The sequence below is a fragment of the Phyllobates terribilis genome, unplaced genomic scaffold (genome assembly GCF_046119375.1).
Source record: "Phyllobates terribilis strain yellow unplaced genomic scaffold, ASM4611937v1 Scaffold_5__5_contigs__length_657084704, whole genome shotgun sequence".
NCBI lineage: Eukaryota > Metazoa > Chordata > Amphibia > Anura > Dendrobatidae > Phyllobates > Phyllobates terribilis.
Window position 1 is genome coordinate 306134296 of NW_027362765.1, and position 22567 is coordinate 306156862.

Consider the following 22567-nt stretch of genomic DNA (forward strand, 5'->3'; position numbering starts at 1 on the left):
AGATATTTGCGGCTGAACAGTGAGCGACACACTCAAACTGCTTTTTTTTTAGATACCAAAGGCCCAAAACTGGATAGTACAGCGATTTGACCCGTGGAACTGTGAAACCACACTGGGATGTCGGGCCTACACAAGACTATTTTCAACAGATATATTTTTGTGTCACAACAGTCAGGAGACACTACTGTTTTTCTTTACGGAAAAAACTACCAAAACCTGAATAATAGAGATTTTTTACCGTGGGATGGCAAAACCACAGTTATTGTTTACTGGGGTATACCACACTTTTTTAAATAGAGATATTTGCGGCTGAACAGTGAGCGACACACTCATACTGCTTTTTTTTTAGATACCAAAGGCCCAAAACTGGATAGTACAGCGATTTGACCCATGGAACTGCGAAACCACACTGGGATGTCGGGCCTACACAAGACTATTTTCAACAGATATATTTTTGTGTCACAACAGTCAGGAGACACTACTGTTTTTCTTTACGGAAAAAACTACCAAAAGCTGAATAATAGAGATTTTTTACCGTGGGATGGCAAAACCACAGTTATTGTTTACTTGGGTATACCACACTTTTTTAAATAGAGATATTTGCAGCTGAACAGTGAGCGACACACTCAAACTGCTTTTTTTTTAGATACCAAAGGCCCAAAACTGGATAGTACAGCGATTTGACCCGTGGAACTGCGAAACCACACTGGGATGTCGGGCCAACACAAGACTATTTTCAAAAGATATATTTTTGTGTCACAACAGTCAGGAGACACTACTGTTTTTCTTTACGGAAAAAACTACCAAAAGCTGAATAATAGAGATTTTTTACCGTGGGATGGCAAAACCACAGTTATTGTTTACTTTGGTATACCACACTTTTTTAAATAGAGATATTTGCAGCTGAACAGTGAGCGACACACTCAAACTGCTTTTTTTTTAGATACCAAAGGCCCAAAACTGGATAGTACAGCGATTTGACCCGTGGAACTGCGAAACCACACTGGGATGTCGGGCCTACACAAGACTATTTTCAACAGATATATTTTTTTGTCACAACAGTCAGGAGACACTACTGTTTTTCTTTACGGAAAAAACTACCAAAACCTGAATAATAGAGATTTTTTACCGTGGGATGGCAAAACCACAGTTATTGTTTACTGGGGTATACCACACTTTTTTAAATAGAGATATTTGCGGCTGAACAGTGAGCGACACACTCAAACTGCTTTTTTTTTAGATACCAAAGGCCCAAAACTGGATAGTACAGCGATTTGACCCGTGGAACTGCGAAACCACACTGGGATGTCGGGCTTACACAAGACTATTTTCAACAGATATATTTTTGTGTCACAACAGTCAGGAGACACTACTGTTTTTCTTTACGGAAAAAACTACCAAAACCTTAATAATAGAGATTTTTTACCGTGGGGTGGCAAAACCACAGTTATTGTTTACTTTGGTATACCACACTTTTTTAAATAGAGATATTTGCAGCTGAACAGTGAGCGACACACTCAAACTGCTTTTTTTTTAGATACCAAAGGCCCAAAACTGGATAGTACAGCGATTTGACCCGTGGAACTGCGAAACCACACTGGGATGTCGGGCCTACACAAGACTATTTTCAACAGATATATTTTTTTGTCACAACAGTCAGGAGACACTACTGTTTTTCTTTACGGAAAAAAACTACCAAAACTTGAATAATAGAGATTTTTTACCGTGGGATGGCAAAACCACAGTTATTGTTTACTGGGGTATACCACACTTTTTTAAATAGAGATATTTGCGGCTGAACAGTGAGCGACACACTCAAACTGCTTTTTTTTTAGATATCAAAGTCCCAAAACTGGATAGTACAGCGATTTGACCCGTGGAACTTCAAAACCACACTGGGATGTCGGGCCTACAGAAGACTATTTTCAACAGATATATTTTTGTGTCACAACAGTCAGGAGACACTACTGTTTTTCTTTAGGGAAAAAACTACCAAAACCTGAATAATAGAGATTTTTTACCGTGGGATGGCAAAACCACAGTTATTGTTTACTGGGGTATACCACACTTTTTTAAATAGAGATATTTGCGGCTGAACAGTGAGCGACACACTCAAACTGCTTTTTTTTTAGATACCAAAGGCCCAAAACAGGATAGTACAGCGATTTGACCCGTGGAACTGCGAAACCACACTGGGATGTCGGGCCTACTCAAGACTATTTTCAACAGATATATTTTTGTGTCACAACAGTCAGGAGACACTACTGTTTTTCTTTACGGAAAAAACTACCAAAACCTGAATAATAGAGATTTTTTACCGTGGGATGGCAAAACCACAGTTATTGTTTACTGGGGTATACCACACTTTTTTAAATAGAGATATTTGCGGCTGAACAGTGAGCGACACACTCATACTGCTTTTTTTTTAGATACCAAAGGCCCAAAACTGGATAGTACAGCGATTTGACCCGTGGAACTGCGAAAGCACACTGGGATGTCGGGCCTACACAAGACTATTTTCAACAGATATATTTTTGTGTCACAACAGTCAGGAGACACAACTGTTTTTCTTTACGGAAAAAACTACCAAAACCTGAATAATAGAGATTTTTTACCGTGGGATGGCAAAACCACAGTTATTGTTTACTGGGGTATACCACACTTTTTTAAATAGAGATATTTGCGGCTGAACAGTGAGCGACACACTCATACTGCTTTTTTTTTAGATACCAAAGGCCCAAAACTGGATAGTACAGCGATTTGACCCGTGGAACTGCGAAAGCACACTGGGATGTCGGGCCTACACAAGACTATTTTCAACAGATATATTTTTGTGTCACAACAGTCAGGAGACACTACTGTTTTTCTTTACGGAAAAAACTACCAAAACCTGAATAATAGAGATTTTTTACCGTGGGATGGCAAAACCACAGTTATTGTTTACTGGGGTATACCACACTTTTTTAAATAGAGATATTTGCGGCTGAACAGTGAGCGACACACTCAAACTGCTTTTTTTTTAGATACCAAAGGCCCAAAACTGGATAGTACAGCGATTTGACCCGTGGAACTGCGAAACCATACTGGGATGTCGGGCCTACACAAGACTATTTTCAACAGATATATTTTTGTGTCACAACAGTCAGGAGACACTACTGTTTTTCTTTACGGAAAAAACTACCAAAACCTGAATAATAGAGATTTTTTACCGTGGGATGGCAAAACCACAGTTATTGTTTACTTTGGTATACCACACTTTTTTAAATAGAGATATTTGCAGCTGAACAGTGAGCGACACACTCAAACTGCTTTTTTTTTAGATACCAAAGGCCCAAAACTGGATAGTACAGCGATTTGACCCGTGGAACTTCAAAACCACACTGGGATGTCGGGCATACACAAGACTTTTTTCAACAGATATATTTTTGTGTCACAACAGTCAGGAGACACTACTGTTTTTCTTTAGGGAAAAAACTGCCAAAACCTGAATAATAGAGATTTTTTATCGTGGGATGGCAAAACCACAGTTATTGTTTACTGGGGTATACCACACTTTTTTAAATAGAGATATTTGCGGCTGAACAGTGAGCGACACACTCAAACTGCTTTTTTTTTTAGATACCAAAGGCCCAAAACTGGATAGTACAGCGATTTGACCCGTGGAACTGCGAAACCACACTGGGATGTCGGGCCTACACAAGACTATTTTCAACAGATATATTTTTGTGTCACACAGTCAGGAGACACTACTGTTTTTCTTTACAGAAAAAACTACCAAAACCTGAATAATAGAGATTTTTTACCGTGGGATGGCAAAACCACAGTTATTGTTTACTGGGGTATACCACACTTTTTTAAATAGAGATATTTGCGGCTGAACAGTGAGCGACACACTCAAACTGCTTTTTTTTTTATATACCAAAGGCCCAAAACTGGATATTACAGCGATTTGACCCGTGGAACTGCGAAACCACACTGGGATGTCGGGCCTACACAAGACTATTTTCAACAGATATATTTTTGTGTCACAACAGTCAGGAGACACTCCTGTTTTTCTTTACGGAAAAAACTACCAAAACCTGAATAATAGAGATTTTTTACCGTGGGATGGCAAAACCACAGTTATTGTTTACTTTGGTATACCACACTTTTTTAAATAGAGATATTTGCAGCTGAACAGTGAGCTACACACTCAAACTGCTTTTTTTTTAGATACCAAAGGCCCAAAACTGGATAGTACAGCGATTTGACCCGTGGAACTGCGAAACCACACTGGGATGTCGGGCCTACACAAGACTATTTTCAACAGATATATTTTTTTGTCACAACAGTCAGGAGACACTACTGTTTTTCTTTACGGAAAAAACTACCAAAACTTGAATAATAGAGATTTTTTACCGTGGGATGGCAAAACCACAGTTATTGTTTACTGGGGTATACCACACTTTTTTAAATAGAGATATTTGCGGCTGAACAGTGAGCGACACACTCAAACTGCTTTTTTTTTAGATACCAAAGGCCCAAAACTGGATAGTACAGCGATTTGACCCGTGGAACTGCGAAACCACACAGGGATGTCGGGCCTACACAAGACTATTTTCAACAGATATATTTTTGTGTCACAACAGTCAGGAGACACTACTGTTTTTCTTTACGGAAAAAACTACCAAAACCTGAATAATAGAGATTTTTTACCGTGGGATGGCAAAACCACAGTTATTGTTTACTGGGGTATACCACACTTTTTTAAGTAAAGATATTTGCGGCTGAACAGTGAGCGACACGCTCAAACTGCTTTTGTTTTAGATACCAAAGGCCCAAAACTGGATAGTACAGCGATTTGACCCGTGGAACTGCGAAACCACACTGGGATGTCGGGCCTACACAAGACTATTTTCAACAGATATATTTTTGTGTCACAACAGTCAGGAGACACTACTGTTTTTCTTTACGGAAAAAACTACCAAAACCTGAATAATAGAGATTTTTTACCGTGGGATGGCAAAACCACAGTTATTGTTTACTGGGGTATACCACACTTTTTTAAGTAAAGATATTTGCGGCTGAACAGTGAGCGACACACTCAAACTGCTTTTGTTTTAGATACCAAAGGCCCAAAACTGGATAGTACAGCGATTTGACCCGTGGAACTGCGAAACCACACTGGGATGTCGGGCCTACACAAGACTATTTTCAACAGATATATTTTTGTGTCACAACAGTCAGGAGACACTACTGTTTTTCTTTACGGAAAAAACTACCAAAACCTGAATAATAGAGATTTTTTACCGTGGGATGGCAAAACCACAGTTATTGTTTACTGGGGTATACCACATTTTTTTAAATAGAGATATTTGCGGCTGAACAGTGAGCGACACACTTAAACTGCTTTTTTTTTAGATACCAAAGGCCCAAAACTGGATAGTACAGCGATTTGACCCGTGGAACTGCGAAACCACACTGGGATGTCGGGCCTACACAAGACTATTTTCAACAGATATATTTTTGTGTCACAACAGTCAGGAGACACTACTGTTTTTCTTTATGGAAAAAACTACCAAAACCTGAATAATAGAGATTTTTTACCGTGGGATGGCAAAACCACAGTTATTGTTTACTGGGGTATACCACACTTTTTTAAATAGAGATATTTGCGGCTGAACAGTGAGCGACACACTCAAACTGTTTTTTTTTTAGATACCAAAGGCCCAAAACTGGATAGTACAGCGATTTGACCCGTGGAACTGCGAAACAACAATGGGATGTCGGGTCTACACAAGACTATTTTCAACAGATACATTTTTGTGTCACAACAGTCAGGAGACACTACTGTTTTTCTTTACGGAAAAAAATACCAAAACCTGAATAATAGAGATTTTTTACCGTGGGATGGCAAAACCACAGTTATTGTTTACTGGGGTATACCACACTTTTTTAAGTAAAGATATTTGCGGCTGAACAGTGAGCGACACGCTCAAACTGCTTTTGTTTTAGATACCAAAGGCCCAAAACTGGATAGTACAGCGATTTGACCCGTGGAACTGCGAAACCACACTGGGATGTCGGGCCTACACAAGACTATTTTCAACAGATATATTTTTGTGTCACAACAGTCAGGAGACACTACTGTTTTTCTTTACGGAAAAAACTACCAAAACCTGAATAATAGAGATTTTTTACCGTGGGATGGCAAAACCACAGTTATTGTTTACTGGGGTATACCACACTTTTTTAAGTAAAGATATTTGCGGCTGAACAGTGAGCGACACACTCAAACTGCTTTTGTTTTAGATACCAAAGGCCCAAAACTGGATAGTACAGCGATTTGACCCGTGGAACTGCGAAACCACACTGGGATGTCGGGCCTACACAAGACTATTTTCAACAGATATATTTTTGTGTCACAACAGTCAGGAGACACTACTGTTTTTCTTTACGGAAAAAACTACCAAAACCTGAATAATAGAGATTTTTTACCGTGGGATGGCAAAACCACAGTTATTGTTTACTGGGGTATACCACATTTTTTTAAATAGAGATATTTGCGGCTGAACAGTGAGCGACACACTTAAACTGCTTTTTTTTTAGATACCAAAGGCCCAAAACTGGATAGTACAGCGATTTGACCCGTGGAACTGCGAAACCACACTGGGATGTCGGGCCTACACAAGACTATTTTCAACAGATATATTTTTGTGTCACAACAGTCAGGAGACACTACTGTTTTTCTTTATGGAAAAAACTACCAAAACCTGAATAATAGAGATTTTTTACCGTGGGATGGCAAAACCACAGTTATTGTTTACTGGGGTATACCACACTTTTTTAAATAGAGATATTTGCGGCTGAACAGTGAGCGACACACTCAAACTGTTTTTTTTTTAGATACCAAAGGCCCAAAACTGGATAGTACAGCGATTTGACCCGTGGAACTGCGAAACAACAATGGGATATGGGGTCTACACAAGACTATTTTCAACAGATACATTTTTGTGTCACAACAGTCAGGAGACACTACTGTTTTTCTTTACGGAAAAAACTACCAAAACCTGAATAATAGAGATTTTTTACCGTGGGATGGCAAAACCACAGTTATTGTTTACTGGGGTATACCACACTTTTTTAAGTAAAGATATTTGCGGCTGAACAGTGAGCGACACACTCAAACTGCTTTTGTTTTAGATACCAAAGGCCCAAAACTGGATAGTACAGCGATTTGACCCGTGGAACTGCGAAACCACACTGGGATGTCGGGCCTACACAAGACTATTTTCAACAGATATATTTTTGTGTCACAACAGTCAGGAGACACTACTGTTTTTCTTTACAGAAAAAACTACCAAAACCTGAATAATAGAGATTTTTTACCGTGGGATGGCAAAACCACAGTTATTGTTTACTGGGGTATACCACACTTTTTTAAATAGAGATATTTGCGGCTGAACAGTGAGCGACACACTCAAACTGCTTTTTTTTTAGATACCAAAGGCCCAAAACTGGATAGTACAGCGATTTGACCCGTGGAACTGCGAAACCACACTGGGATGTCGGGCCTACACAAGACTATTTTCAACAGATATATTTTTGTGTCACAACAGTCAGGAGACACTACTGTTTTTCTTTACGGAAAAAACTACCAAAACCTGAATAATAGAGATTTTTTACCGTGGGATGGCAAAACCACAGTTATTGTTTACTGGGGTATACCACACTTTTTTAAATAGAGATATTTGCGGCTGAACAGTGAGCGACACACTCAAACTGCTTTTTTTTTAGATACCAAAGGCCCAAAACTGGATAGTACAGCGATTTGACCCGTGGAACTGCGAAACAACAATGGGATGTCGGGTCTACACAAGACTATTTTCAACAGATACATTTTTGTGTCACAACAGTCAGGAGACACTACTGTTTTTCTTTACGGAAAAAACTACCAAAACCTGAATAATAGAGATTTTTTACCGTGGGATGGCAAAACCACAGTTATTGTTTACTGGGGTATACCACATTTTTTTAAATAGAGATATTTGCGGCTGAACAGTGAGCGACACACTTAAACTGCTTTTTTTTTAGATACCAAAGGCCCAAAACTGGATAGTACAGCGATTTGACCCGTGGAACTGCGAAACCACACTGGGATGTCGGGCCTACACAAGACTATTTTCAACAGATATATTTTTGTGTCACAACAGTCAGGAGACACTACTGTTTTTCTTTATGGAAAAAACTACCAAAACCTGAATAATAGAGATTTTTTACCGTGGGATGGCAAAACCACAGTTATTGTTTACTGGGGTATACCAGACTTTTTTAAATAGAGATATTTGCGGTTGAACAGTGAGCGACACACTCAAACTGTTTTTTTTTTAGATACCAAAGGCCCAAAACTGGATAGTACAGCGATTTGACCCGTGGAACTGCGAATCCACAATGGGATGTCGGGCCTGCACAAGACTATTTTCAACAGATATATTTTTGTGGCACAACAGTCAGGAGACACTACTGTTTTTCTTTACGGAAAAAACTACCAAAACCTGAATAATAGAGATTTTTTACCGTAGGATGGCAAAACCACAGTTATTGTTTACTGGGGTATACCACACTTTTTTAAATAAAGATATTTGCGGCTGAACATTGAGCGACACACTCAAACTGCTTTTTTTTTAGGTACCAAAGGCCCAAAACTGGATAGTACAGCGATTTGACCCGTGGAACTGCGAAATCACACTGGGATGTTGGGCCTACACAAGACTATTTTCAACAGATATATTTTTGTGTCACAACAGTCAGGAGAGACTACTGTTTTTCTTTACGGAAAAAACTACCAAAAGCTGAATAATAGAGATTTTTTACCATGGGATGGCAAAACCACAGTTATTGTTTACTGAGGTATACCACACTTTTTGAAATAGAGATATTTGCGGCTGAACAGTGAGCGATACACTCAAACTGCTTTTTTTTTAGATACCAAAGGCCCAAAACTGGATAGTACAGCGATTTGACCCGTGGAACTGCGAAACCACACTGGGATGTCGGGCCAACACAAGACTATTTTCAAAAGATATATTTTTGTGTCACAACAGTCAGGAGACACTACTGTTTTTCTTTACGGAAAAAACTACCAAAAGCTGAATAATAGAGATTTTTTACCGTGGGATGGCAAAACCACAGTTATTGTTTACTGGGTTATACCACACTTTTTTAAATAGAGATATTTGCAGCTGAACAGTGAGCGACACACTCAAACTGCTTTTTTTTTAGATACCAAAGGCCCAAAACTGGATAGCACAGCGATTTGACCTGTGGAACTGCGAAACCACACTGGGATGTCGGGCCTACACAAGACTATTTTCAACAGATATATTTTTTTGTCACAACAGTCAGGAGACACTACTGTTTTTCTTTACAGAAAAAACTACCAAAACTTGAATAATAGAGATTTTTTACCGTGGGATGGCAAAACCACAGTAATTATTTACTGGGGTATACCACACTTTTTTAAATATAGATATTTGCAGCTGTACAGTGAGCGACACACTCAATCTGCTTTTGTTTTAGATACCAAAGGCCCAAAACTGGATAGTACAGCGATTTGACCCGTGGAACTGCGAAACCACACTGGGATGTCGGGCCTACACAAGACTATTTTCAACAGATATATTTTTGTGTCACAACAGTCAGGAGACACTACTGTTTTTCTTTACGGAAAAAACTACCAAAACCTGAATAATAGAGATTTTTTACCATTGTATGGCAAAACCACAGTTATTGTTTACTGGGGTATACCACACTTTTTTAAATAGAGATATTTGCGGCTGAACAGTGAGCGACACACTCAAACTGCTTTTTTTTTAGATACCAAAGGCCCAAAACTGGATGGTACAGCGATTTGACCCGTGGAACTGCGAAACCACAATGGGATGTCGGGTCTATACAAGACTATTTTCAACAGATACATTTTTATGTCACAACAGTCAGGAGACACTACTGTTTTTCTTTACGGAAAAAACTACCAAAACCTGAATAATAGAGATTTTTTACCGTAGGATGGCAAAACCACAGTTATTGTTTACTGGGGTATACCACACTTTTTGAAATAGAGATATTTGCGGCTAAACAGTGAGCGATACACTCAAACTGCTTTTTTTTTAGATACCAAAGGCCCAAAACTGGATAGTACAGCGATTTGACCCGTGGAACTGCGAAACCACACTGGGATGTCGGGCCAACACAAGACTATTTTCAAAAGATATATTTTTGTGTCACAACAGTCAGGAGACACTACTGTTTTTCTTTACAGAAAAAACTACCAAAACTTGAAGAATAGAGATTCTTTACCGTGGGATGGCAAAACCACAGTAATTGTTTACTGGGGTATACCACACTTTTTTAAATAGAGATATTTGCAGCTGAACAGTGAGCGACACACTCAATCTGCTTTTGTTTTAGATACCAAAGGCCCAAAACTGGATAGTACAGCGATTTGACCCGTGGAACTGCGAAACCACACTGGGATGTCGGGCCTACACAAGACTATTTTCAACAGATATATTTTTGTGTCACAACAGTCAGGAGACACTACTGTTTTTCTTTACGGAAAAAACTACCAAAACCTGAATAATAGAGATTTTTTACCGTTGTATGGCAAAACCACAGTTATTGTTTACTGGGGTATACCACACTTTTTTAAATAGAGATATTTGCGGCTGAACAGTGAGCGACACACTCAAACTGCTTTTTTTTTTGATACCAAAGGCCCAAAACTGGATAGTACAGCGATTTGACCCGTGGAACTGCGAAACCACAATGGGATGTCGGGTCTACACAAGACTATTTTCAACAGATACATTTTTATGTCACAACAGTCAGGAGACACTACTGTTTTTCTTTACGGAAAAAACTACCAAAACCTGAATAATAGAGATTTTTTACCGTGGGATGGCAAAACCACAGTTATTGTTTACTGGGGTATACCACACTTTTTTAAATAGAGATATTTGCGGCTGAACAGTGAGCGACACACTCAAACTGCTTTTTTTTTAGATACCAAAGGCCCAAAACTGGATAGTACAGCGATTTGACCCGTGGAACTGCGAATCCACAATGGGATGTCGGGCCTACACAAGACTATTTTCAACAGATACATTTTTGTGTCACAACAGTCAGGAGACACTACTGTTTTTCTTTACGGAAAAAACTACCAAAACCTGAATAATAGAGATTTTTTACCGTAGGATGGCAAAACCACAGTTATTGTTTACTGGGGTATACCACACTTTTTTAAATAGAGATATTTGCGTCTGAACAGTGAGCGACACACTCAAACTGCTTTTTTTTTAGATACCAAAGGCCCAAAACTGGATAGTACAGCGATTTGACCCGTGGAACTGCGAAACCACAATGGGATGTCGGGCCTACACAAGACTATTTTCAACAGATACATTTTTGTGTCACAACAGTCAGGAGACACTACTGTTTTTCTTTACGGAAAAAACTACCAAAACCTGAATAATAGAGATTTTTTACCGTGGGATGGCAAAACCACAGTTATTGTTTACTGGGATATACCACACTTTTTTAAATAAAGATATTTGCGGCTGAACATTGAACTACACACTCAAACTGCTTTTTTTTTAGGTACCAAAGGCCCAAAACTGGATAGTACAGCGATTTGACCCGTGGAACTGCGAAATCACACTGGGATGTCGGGCCTACACAAGACTGTTTTCAACAGATATATTTTTGTGTCACAACAGTCAGGAGACACTACTGTTTTTCTTTACGGAAAAAAATACCAAAACCTGAATAATAGAGATTTTTTACCGTGGGATGGCAAAACCACAGTTATTGTTTACTGGGGTATACCACACTTTTTTAAGTAAAGATATTTGCGGCTGAACAGTGAGCGACACGCTCAAACTGCTTTTGTTTTAGATACCAAAGGCCCAAAACTGGATAGTACAGCGATTTGACCCGTGGAACTGCGAAACCACACTGGGATGTCGGGCCTACACAAGACTATTTTCAACAGATATATTTTTGTGTCACAACAGTCAGGAGACACTACTGTTTTTCTTTACGGAAAAAACTACCAAAACCTGAATAATAGAGATTTTTTACCGTGGGATGGCAAAACCACAGTTATTGTTTACTGGGGTATACCACACTTTTTTAAATAGAGATATTTGCTGCTGAACAATGAGCGACACACTCAAACTGCTTTTTTTTTAGATACCAAAGGCCCAAAAATGGATAGTACAGCGATTTGACCCGTGGAACTGCGAAACAACAATGGGATGTCGGGTCTACACAAGACTATTTTCAACAGATATATTTTTGTGTCACAACAGTCAGGAGACACTACTGTTTTTCTTTATGGAAAAAACTACCAAAACCTGAATAATAGAGATTTTTTACCGTGGGATGGCAAAACCACAGTTATTGTTTACTGGGGTATACCACACTTTTTTAAATAGAGATATTTGCGGCTGAACAGTGAGCGACACACTCAAACTGTTTTTTTTTTAGATACCAAAGGCCCAAAACTGGATAGTACAGCGATTTGACCCGTGGAACTGCGAAACAACAATGGGATATGGGGTCTACACAAGACTATTTTCAACAGATACATTTTTGTGTCACAACAGTCAGGAGACACTACTGTTTTTCTTTACGGAAAAAACTACCAAAACCTGAATAATAGAGATTTTTTACCGTGGGATGGCAAAACCACAGTTATTGTTTACTGGGGTATACCACACTTTTTTAAGTAAAGATATTTGCGGCTGAACAGTGAGCGACACACTCAAACTGCTTTTGTTTTAGATACCAAAGGCCCAAAACTGGATAGTACAGCGATTTGACCCGTGGAACTGCAAAACCACACTGGGATGTCGGGCCTACACCAGACTATTTTCAACAGATATATTTTTGTGTCACAACAGTCAGGAGACACTACTGTTTTTCTTTACGGAAAAAACTACCAAAACCTGAATAATAGAGATTTTTTACCGTGGGATGGCAAAACCACAGTTATTGTTTACTGGGGTATACCACACTTTTTTAAATAGAGATATTTGCGGCTGAACAGTGAGCGACACACTCAAACTGCTTTTTTTTTAGATACCAAAGGCCCAAAACTGGATAGTACAGCGATTTGACCCGTGGAACTGCGAAACCACACTGGGATGTCGGGCCTACACAAGACTATTTTCAACAGATATATTTTTGTGTCACAACAGTCAGGAGACACTACTGTTTTTCTTTACGGAAAAAACTACCAAAACCTGAATAATAGAGATTTTTTACCGTAGGATGGCAAAACCACAGTTATTGTTTACTGGGGTATACCACACTTTTTTAAATAAAGATATTTGCGGCTGAACATTGAGCGACACACTCAAACTGCTTTTTTTTTAGGTACCAAAGGCCCAAAACTGGATAGTACAGCGATTTGACCCGTGGAACTGCGAAATCACACTGGGATGTCGGGCCTACACAAGACTATTTTCAACAGATATATTTTTGTGTCACAACAGTCAGGAGAGACTACTGTTTTTCTTTACGGAAAAAACTACCAAAAGCTGAATAATAGAGATTTTTTACCATGGGATGGCAAAACCACAGTTATTGTTTACTGGTGTATACCACACTTTTTGAAATAGAGATATTTGCGGCTGAACAGTGAGCGATACACTCAAACTGCTTTTTTTTTAGATACCAAAGGCCCAAAACTGGATAGTACAGCGATTTGACCCGTGGAACTGCGAAACCACACTGGGATGTCGGGCCAACACAAGACTATTTTCAAAAGATATATTTTTGTGTCACAACAGTCAGGAGACACTACTGTTTTTCTTTATGGAAAAAACTACCAAAACCTGAATAATAGAGATTTTTTACCGTGGGATGGCAAAACCACAGTTATTGTTTACTGGGGTATACCACACTTTTTTAAATAGAGATATTTGCGGCTGAACAGTGAGCGACACACTCAAACTGTTTTTTTTTTAGATACCAAAGGCCAAAAACTGGATAGTACAGCAATTTGACCCGTGGAACTGCGAATCCACAATGGGATGTCGGGCCTGCACAAGACTATTTTCAACAGATATATTTTTGTGGCACAACAGTCAGGAGACACTACTGTTTTTCTTTACGGAAAAAACTACCAAAACCTGAATAATAGAGATTTTTTACCGTAGGATGGCAAAACCACAGTTATTGTTTACTGGGGTATACCACACTTTTTTAAATAAAGATATTTGCGGCTGAACATTGAGCGACACACTCAAACTGCTTTTTTTTTAGGTACCAAAGGCCCAAAACTGGATAGTACAGCGATTTGACCCGTGGAACTGCGAAATCACACTGGGATGTCGGGCCTACACAAGACTATTTTCAACAGATATATTTTTGTGTCACAACAGTCAGGAGAGACTACTGTTTTTCTTTACGGAAAAAACTACCAAAAGCTGAATAATAGAGATTTTTTACCATGGGATGGCAAAACCACAGTTATTGTTAACTGGGGTATACCACACTTTTTGAAATAGAGATATTTGCGGCTGAACAGTGAGCGATACACTCAAACTGCTTTTTTTTTAGATACCAAAGGCCCAAAACTGGATAGTACAGCGATTTGACCCGTGGAACTGCGAAACCACACTGGGATGTCGGGCCAACACAAGACTATTTTCAAAAGATATATTTTTGTGTCACAACAGTCAGGAGACACTACTGTTTTTCTTTACGGAAAAAACTACCAAAAGCTGAATAATAGGGATTTTTTACCGTGGGATGGCAAAACCACAGTTATTGTTTACTGGGTTATACCACACTTTTTTAAATAGAGATATTTGCAGCTGAACAGTGAGCGACACACTCAAACTGCTTTTTTTTTAGATACCAAAGGCCCAAAACTGGATAGCACAGCGATTTGACCTGTGGAACTGCGAAACCACACTGGGATGTCGGGCCTACACAAGACTATTTTCAACAGATATATTTTTTTGTCACAACAGTCAGGAGACACTACTGTTTTTCTTTACAGAAAAAACTACCAAAACTTGAATAATAGAGATTTTTTACCGTGGGATGGCAAAACCACAGTAATTGTTTACTGGGGTATACCACACTTTTTTAAATAGAGATATTTGCAGCTGTACAGTGAGCGACACACTCAATCTGCTTTTGTTTTAGATACCAAAGGCCCAAAACTGGATAGTACAGCGATTTGACCCGTGGAACTGCGAAACCACACTGGGATGTCGGGCCTACACAAGACTATTTTCAACAGATATATTTTTGTGTCACAACAGTCAGGAGACACTACTGTTTTTCTTTACGGAAAAAACTACCAAAACCTGAATAATAGAGATTTTTTACCGTTGTATGGCAAAACCACAGTTATTGTTTACTGGGGTATACCACACTTTTTTAAATAGAGATATTTGCGGCTGAACAGTGAGCGACACACTCAAACTGCTTTTTTTTTAGATACCAAAGGCCCAAAACTGGATAGTACAGGGATTTGACCCGTGGAACTGCGAAACCACAATGGGATGTCGGGTCTATACAAGACTATTTTCAACAGATACATTTTTATGTCACAACAGTCAGGAGACACTACTGTTTTTCTTTACGGAAAAAACTACCAAAACCTGAATAATAGAGATTTTTTACCGTAGGATGGCAAAACCACAGTTATTGTTTACTGGGGTATACCACACTTTTTGAAATAGAGATATTTGCGGCTGAACAGTGAGCGATACACTCAAACTGCTTTTTTTTTAGATACCAAAGGCCCAAAACTGGATAGTACAGCGATTTGACCCATGGAACTGCGAAACCACACTGGGATGTCGGGCCAACACAAGACTATTTTCAAAAGATATAATTTTGTGTCACAACAGTCAGGAGACACTACTGTTTTTCTTTACGGAAAAAACTAAAAAGCTGAATAATAGAGATTTTTTACCGTGGGATGGCAAAACCACAGTTATTGTTTACTGGGTTATACCACACTTTTTTAAATAGAGATATTTGCAGCTGAACAGTGAGCGACACACTCAAACTGCTTTTTTTTAGATACCAAAGGCCCAAAACTGGATAGTACAGCGATTTGACCTGTGGAACTGCGAAACCACACGGGGATGTCGGGCCTACACAAGACTATTTTCAACAGATATATTTTTTTGTCACAACAGTCAGGAGACACTACTGTTTTTCTTTACAGAAAAAACTACCAAAACTTGAATAATAGAGATTTTTTACCGTGGGATGGCAAAACCACAGTAATTGTTTACTGGGGTATACCACACTTTTTTAAATAGAGATATTTGCAGCTGAACAGTGAGCGACACACTCAATCTGCTTTTGTTTTAGATACCAAAGGCCCAAAACTGGATAGTACAGCGATTTGACCCGTGGAACTGCGAAACCACACTGGGATGTCGGGCCTACACAAGACTATTTTCAACAGATATATTTTTGTGTCACAACAGTCAGGAGACACTACTGTTTTTCTTTACGGAAAAAACTACCAAAACCTGAATAATAGAGATTTTTTACCGTTGTATGGCAAAACCACAGTTATTGTTTACTGGGGTATACCACACTTTTTTAAATAGAGATATTTGCGGCTGAACAGTGAGCGACACACTCAAACTGCTTTTTTTTTAGATACCAAAGGCCCAAAACTGGATAGTACAGCGATTTGACCCGTGGAACTGCGAAACCACAATGGGATGTCGGGTCTACACAAGACTATTTTCAACAGATACATTTTAATGTCACAACAGTCAGGAGACACTACTGTTTTTCTTTACGGAAAAAACTACCAAAACCTGAATAATAGAGATTTTTTACCGTGGGATGGCAAAACCACAGTTATTGTTTACTGGGGTATACCACACTTTTTTAAATAGAGATATTTGCGGCTGAACAGTGAGCGACACACTCAAACTGCTTTTTTTTTAGATACCAAAGGCCCAAAACTGGATAGTACAGCGATTTGACCCGTGGAACTGCGAATCCACAATGGGATGTCGGGCCTACACAAGACTATTTTCAACAGATACATTTTTGTGTCACAACAGTCAGGAGACACTACTGTTTTTCTTTACGGAAAAAACTACCAAAACCTGAATAATAGAGATTTTTTACCGTAGGATGGCAAAACCACAGTTATTGTTTACTGGGGTATACCACACTTTTTTAAATAGAGATATTTGCGTCTGAACAGTGAGCGACACACTCAAACTGCTTTTTTTTTAGATACCAAAGGCCCAAAACTGGATAGTACAGCGATTTGACCCGTGGAACTGCGAAACCACAATGGGATGTCGGGCCTACACAAGACTATTTTCAACAGATACATTTTTGTGTCACAACAGTCAGGAGACACTACTGTTTTTCTTTACGGAAAAAACTACCAAAACCTGAATAATAGAGATTTTTTACCGTGGGAAGGCAAAACCACAGTTATTGTTTACTGGGGTATACCACACTTTTTTAAATAAAGATATTTGCGGCTGAACATTGAACTACACACTCAAACTGCTTTTTTTTTAGTTACCAAAGGCCCAAAACTGGATAGTACAGCGATTTGACCCGTGGAACTGCGAAATCACACTGGGATGTCGGGCCTACACAAGACTGTTTTCAACAGATATATTTTTGTGTCACAACAGTCAGGAGACACTACTGTTTTTCTTTACGGTAAAAACTACCAAAACCTGAATAATAGAGATTTTTTACCGTGGGATGGCAAAACCACAGTTATTGTTTACTGGGGTATACCACACTTTTTAAATAGAGATATTTGCAGCTGAACAGTGAGCGACACACTCAAACTGCTTTATTTTTAGTTACCAAAGGCCCAAAACTGGATAGTACAGCGATTTGACCCGTGGAACTGCGAAACCACAATGGGATGTCGGGCCTACACAAGACTATTTTCAACAGATACATTTTTGTGTCACAACAGTCAGGAGACACTACTGTTTTTCTTTACGGAAAAAACTACCAAAACCTGAATAATAGAGATTTTTTACCGTGGGATGGCAAAACCACAGTTATTGTTTACTGGGGTATACCACACTTTTTTAAATAGAGATATTTGCGGCTGAACAGTGAGCGACACACAGTCAAACTGCTTTTTTTTTAGATACCAAAGGCCCAAAACTGGATAGTACAGCGATTTGACCCGTGGAACTGCGAAACCACACTGGGATGTCGGGCCTACACAAGACTCTTTTCAACAGATATATTTTTGTGTCACAACAGTCAGGAGACACTACTGTTTTTCTTTGCGGAAAAACTACCAAAACTTGAATAATAATGATTTTTTACCGTGGGATGTCAAAACCACAGTTATTGTTTACTGGGGTATACCACACTCTTTTAAATAGAGATATTTGCGGCTGAACAGTGAGCGACACACTCAAACTGCTTTTTTTTTAGATACCAAAGGCCCAAAACTGGATAGTACAGCGATTTGACCCGTGGAACTGTGAAACCACACTGGGATGTCAGGCCTACACAAGACTATTTTCAACAGATATATTTTTGTGTCACAACAGTCAGGAGACACTACTGTTTTTCTTTATGGAAAAAACTACCAAAACCTGAATAATAGAGATTTTTTACCGTGGGATGGCAAAACCACAGTTATTGTTTACTGGGGTATACCACACTTTTTTAAATAGAGATATTTGCGGCTGAACAGTGAGCGACACACAGTCAAACTGCTTTTTTTTTAGATACCAAAGGCCAAAAACTGGATAGTACAGCGATTTGACCCGTGGAACTGCGAAACCACACTGGGATGTCGGGCCTACACAAGACTATTTTCAACAGATACATTTTTGTGTCACAACAGTCAGGAGACACTACTGTTTTTCTTTACGGAAAAAACTACCAAAACCTGAATAATAGAGATTTTTTACCGTAGGATGGCAAAACCACAGTTATTGTTTACTGGGGAATACCACACTTTTTTAAATAGAGATATTTGCGGCTGAACAGTGAGCAACACACTCAAACTGCTTTTTTTTTAGATACCAAAGGCCCAAAACTGGATAGTACAGCGATTTGACCCGTGGAACTGCGAAACCACAATGGGATGTCGGGCCTACACAAGACTATTTTCAACAGATACATTTTTGTGTCACAACAGTCAGGAGACACTACTGTTTTTCTTTACGGAAAAAACTACCAAAACCTGAATAATAGAGATTTTTTACCGTTGTATGGCAAAACCACAGTTATTGTTTACTTTGGTATACCACACTTTTTTAAATAGAGATATTTGCGGCTGAACAGTGAGCAACACACAGTCAAACTGCTTTTTTTTTAGATACCAAAGGCCCAAAACTGGATAGTACAGCAATTTGACCCGTGGAACTGCGAATCCACAATGGGATGTCGGGCCTGCACAAGACTATTTTCAACAGATATATTTTTGTGGCACAACAGTCAGGAGACACTACTGTTTTTCTTTACGGAAAAAACTACCAAAACCTGAATAATAGAGATTTTTTACCGTAGGATGGCAAAACCACAGTTATTGTTTACTGGGGTATACCACACTTTTTTAAATAAAGATATTTGCGGCTGAACATTGAGCGACACACTCAAACTGCTTTTTTTTTAGGTACCAAAGGCCCAAAACTGGATAGTACAGCGATTTGACCCGTGGAACTGCGAAATCACACTGGGATGTCGGGCCTACACAAGACTATTTTCAACAGATATATTTTTGTGTCACAACAGTCAGGAGAGACTACTGTTTTTCTTTACGGAAAAAACTACCAAAAGCTGAATAATAGAGATTTTTTACCATGGGATGGCAAAACCACAGTTATTGTTAACTGGGGTATACCACACTTTTTGAAATAGAGATATTTGCGGCTGAACAGTGAGCGATACACTCAAACTGCTTTTTTTTTAGATACCAAAGGCCCAAAACTGGATAGTACAGCGATTTGACCCGTGGAACTGCGAAACCACACTGGGATGTCGGGCCAACACAAGACTATTTTCAAAAGATATATTTTTGTGTCACAACAGTCAGGAGACACTACTGTTTTTCTTTACGGAAAAAACTACCAAAAGCTGAATAATAGGGATTTTTTACCGTGGGATGGCAAAACCACAGTTATTGTTTACTGGGTTATACCACACTTTTTTAAATAGAGATATTTGCAGCTGAACAGTGAGCGACACACTCAAACTGCTTTTTTTTTAGATACCAAAGGCCCAAAACTGGATAGCACAGCGATTTGACCTGTGGAACTGCGAAACCACACTGGGATGTCGGGCCTACACAAGACTATTTTCAACAGATATATTTTTTTGTCACAACAGTCAGGAGACACTACTGTTTTTCTTTACAGAAAAAACTACCAAAACTTGAATAATAGAGATTTTTTACCGTGGGATGGCAAAACCACAGTAATTGTTTACTGGGGTATACCACACTTTTTTAAATAGAGATATTTGCAGCTGTACAGTGAGCGACACACTCAATCTGCTTTTGTTTTAGATACCAAAGGCCCAAAACTGGATAGTACAGCGATTTGACCCGTGGAACTGCGAAACCACACTGGGATGTCGGGCCTACACAAGACTATTTTCAACAGATATATTTTTGTGTCACAACAGTCAGGAGACACTACTGTTTTTCTTTACGGAAAAAACTACCAAAACCTGAATAATAGAGATTTTTTACCGTTGTATGGCAAAACCACAGTTATTGTTTACTGGGGTATACCACACTTTTTTAAATAGAGATATTTGCGGCTGAACAGTGAGCGACACACTCAAACTGCTTTTTTTTTAGATACCAAAGGCCCAAAACTGGATAGTACAGCGATTTGACCCGTGGAACTGCGAAACCACAATGGGATGTCGGGTCTATACAAGACTATTTTCAACAGATACATTTTTATGTCACAACAGTCAGGAGACACTACTGTTTTTCTTTACGGAAAAAACTACCAAAACCTGAATAATAGAGATTTTTTACCGTAGGATGGCAAAACCACAGTTATTGTTTACTGGGGTATACCACACTTTTTGAAATAGAGATATTTGCGGCTGAACAGTGAGCGATACACTCAAACTGCTTTTTTTTTAGATACCAAAGGCCCAAAACTGGATAGTACAGCGATTTGACCCATGGAACTGCGAAACCACACTGGGATGTCGGGCCAACACAAGACTATTTTCAAAAGATATAATTTTGTGTCACAACAGTCAGGAGACACTACTGTTTTTCTTTACGGAAAAAACTAAAAAGCTGAATAATAGAGATTTTTTACCGTGGGATGGCAAAACCACAGTTATTGTTTACTGGGTTATACCACACTTTTTTAAATAGAGATATTTGCAGCTGAACAGTGAGCGACACACTCAAACTGCTTTTTTTTAGATACCAAAGGCCCAAAACTGGATAGTACAGCGATTTGACCTGTGGAACTGCGAAACCACACTGGGATGTCGGGCCTACACAAGACTATTTTCAACAGATATATTTTTTTGTCACAACAGTCAGGAGACACTACTGTTTTTCTTTACAGAAAAAACTACCAAAACTTGAATAATAGAGATTTTTTACCGTGGGATGGCAAAACCACAGTAATTGTTTACTGGGGTATACCACACTTTTTTAAATAGAGATATTTGCAGCTGAACAGTGAGCGACACACTCAATCTGCTTTTGTTTTAGATACCAAAGGCCCAAAACTGGATAGTACAGCGATTTGACCCGTGGAACTGCGAAACCACACTGGGATGTCGGGCCTACACAAGACTATTTTCAACAGATATATTTTTGTGTCACAACAGTCAGGAGACACTACTGTTTTTCTTTACGGAAAAAACTACCAAAACCTGAATAATAGAGATTTTTTACCGTTGTATGGCAAAACCACAGTTATTGTTTACTGGGGTATACCACACTTTTTTAAATAGAGATATTTGCGGCTGAACAGTGAGCGACACACTCAAACTGCTTTTTTTTTAGATACCAAAGGCCCAAAACTGGATAGTACAGCGATTTGACCCGTGGAACTGCGAAACCACAATGGGATGTCGGGTCTACACAAGACTATTTTCAACAGATACATTTTAATGTCACAACAGTCAGGAGACACTACTGTTTTTCTTTACGGAAAAAACTACCAAAACCTGAATAATAGAGATTTTTTACCGTGGGATGGCAAAACCACAGTTATTGTTTACTGGGGTATACCACACTTTTTTAAATAGAGATATTTGCGGCTGAACAGTGAGCGACACACTCAAACTGCTTTTTTTTTAGATACCAAAGGCCCAAAACTGGATAGTACAGCGATTTGACCCGTGGAACTGCGAATCCACAATGGGATGTCGGGCCTACACAAGACTATTTTCAACAGATACATTTTTGTGTCACAACAGTCAGGAGACACTACTGTTTTTCTTTACGGAAAAAACTACCAAAACCTGAATAATAGAGATTTTTTACCGTAGGATGGCAAAACCACAGTTATTGTTTACTGGGGTATACCACACTTTTTTA